General features: G+C 46.8%; 1 pseudogene across 1 annotated transcript; it reads left to right on the forward strand.

Annotated features, from left to right (window-relative positions):
- Positions 1-1333: 1333 nt before the first annotated feature.
- On the forward strand, positions 1334-2022 carry LOC147609883 (cytochrome P450 734A1 pseudogene; annotated as a pseudogene). Its single transcript, XR_015264212.1, has 2 exons — positions 1334-1527; positions 1627-2022. The product of XR_015264212.1 is annotated as a cytochrome P450 734A1 pseudogene (transcript).
- The last annotated feature ends 492 nt before the right edge of the window (positions 2023-2514 follow it).

The following is a 2514-nucleotide window of genomic DNA, read 5'->3' on the forward strand; positions in this document are numbered from 1 at the left end:
GCTGTGGACCTGTGAGATTTAGTGCTTCAAAAGCCCTAAGCTAATGTAGCTTGAAGGACATTACACAAGGCGAATTCGTGTATGACATTCAACGCTGTTGATGAATAACGTGCCTGTCTACAAGAAACACAATGCCGAGCTGTACCACGCGTGTATTGCCACTGTGAAGAGCTGGGCTGAAGCGCCTTTAGCTGAGGATGATTTCTCTAGAAGAAAGCAGACACTGAAACACTTTCTACAGCCCTCCCCACGTCCTCCACTGATGGCTGGTGTGCAGAGAGGCTATGAAGATTGAGAAGAAAAGGTTCAAAAAATGGAGAATTTCCACCACACAACCTAGCTCAAGATACCATGTTGAGATAAAACGTGGTGTATGAGATATGTGGAGGAGATTTACTCAAAGAATACAAGAAAATATCTTGTTTATTCAGTTGTTTATGAATACAACTAGGCCTCTTGCTCAACGCAAAAGGCCTCCTAGCTTCACCTTTAAATAGGTGAGCCACTGGACCTTAAGTCCCTTCACACACACCCTTCTCCTCCCCTTTTACATAACCTTAGTCTCTTAATGGGAATCTCATCGCTTCAAGACCTCATGAAATAGGGGGATGTTTGACAGTCCAAAGTTGTGTCCGTAACTCAATGTTCCTATAATCCACACACCCCTCAGCTCTAGCCTCTACACACACACACACACACACACACACATGCACATACACAGTTTTCTTATTGTTGCTGGTTTGCTATCATGGCAGGTGAGCTCTTTGTGCATTGGTTTGCTTCTAACAGAACCTGACCAGGCCAAGGAAATATTGTCCAACAAATTTGGGCATTATCAGAAGAATCGTGCATAAAATGGGGGGAAATGGGCTACTAGCTTTGGAGGGCGAGAAGTGGGCTCAACATCGACGCATCATGAACCCAGCCTTCTTTCTTGAGAAGCTGAAGGTAGCCTCAACTTCTAATATATGCAGCAAGTTCTGTGATAGCGATAAGATTCATGTCGTCTGCCATGATATGCGACACATAACATTTTCCACAGCATGGCACACATAACGTATGCCATTATACATGACACATAGCATGTGACATTACATATGAAATAAAATTATCCGATTTATATCACTTGTGTTTTGAGGGTGACTGGAGTGCAACATTGTGAATACCTTTTCATGCAAGGGTTTATTGAGCCTAACATCATGGTTGGGATCATGTACACTAGTCCATGGCTCCTACGATGGCCGGGTGTACGGTTGCAATGATGGAAAAATGGGAGGCCCGAGTGGAGAAAGAAGAGGAGATTAGTTCATGTAGATTTTAGAGCTATGGGGATTGATGAAATCATTGATGAGTGCAAGACCTTCTTCTTTGCAGGGCATGAGACGACATCAACGCTGCTGACTTGGACATTTCTACTGCTTGCAAGCAGTCCGGAATGGCAAGAGCGTGTTAGGGAGGAGGTGCATGCGGTGTGCGGGACAACAGAGCTACCGACAGCCGAGTCGGTAAACCATCTGAAATTGGTAAGTGGCAGATGATCAGATGATCAGCCTAGTTGACCGTGGCTTGAAAAACAAGAAAAACTGACAATGTAATGGCTAACAAAGCATCTTTGCTTGCGGGCAGGTATGGTGCTGAATGAGGCACTGAGATTGTACCCTCCAGTAGTGGCCATGCTTAGGAAAGCAGCCACTGATATGAAGCTGGGGAAGATCGAAGTCCCAGCAGGGACGACGTTGGTAGTGCCAATAATTGCTTGGCACCATGACCAGCGGTATTGGGGTCCGGATGCTAACGAGTTTCGTCCTGAGAGGTGTTGCCAAGGCAAGTGCAGTGGCTGGGGCTTTTATGCCATTCTCCATGGGGCCACGCAGCTGCATAGGGCAGACATTTGCCATGCTCGAGGCCAAAGTGGTGCAACGTTACAGTTTCCGCGTCTCCCCTAACTACCGCCATGCCCCCATCACTGTCTTAATCATGCAGCCGCAATTTGGAATGCCTCTCATCTTTGAAAAGCTCTAAAAATCAGCCGGTACATCTCAAACGTCTCATGCAACATCATGCAAGATCTATATATGTAACTCGGCCTCATACAATAATAAAAAACATGCTAGTTTCCCTATATCACGTCTCTACGTTTATGGTGGTACAACATGTGCAGTAGCCCCCAAGGTGGAAAGAGAAAAATCACCTTATCTATTTCTTTCTGGCCCGACTGTGTGGAGGAAGCCGGTGGTGGGAAGGAGGAAGCGCAAGCCAGTGTGACGGCAGCAGCTGGGGGATCTCTCTTCAACGTGGTCACGTGCGCAAGAAAGAGAGAGAGTAGCCATGTGCTCTCTCGCCTTGTCAGAAGCAACTGACAAGTGGGGGCGATTGCTCGTCGACTGTAAGCAGTGGGCACAGCAGCATGCCATATTGGCATGTTGTTTGTCGACTGTAAGCAGTGGGCACAACATCATGCCATATTGCCTTTAGTCAAGTAAGCACCACCCAACAATGGCTCACGGTGCACCA

Source organism: Cibotium barometz, chromosome 50, assembly GCF_041138505.1.
Source record: "Cibotium barometz isolate CiBa-2024 chromosome 50, ASM4113850v1, whole genome shotgun sequence".
Taxonomy (NCBI): Eukaryota; Viridiplantae; Streptophyta; class Polypodiopsida; order Cyatheales; family Cibotiaceae; genus Cibotium; species Cibotium barometz.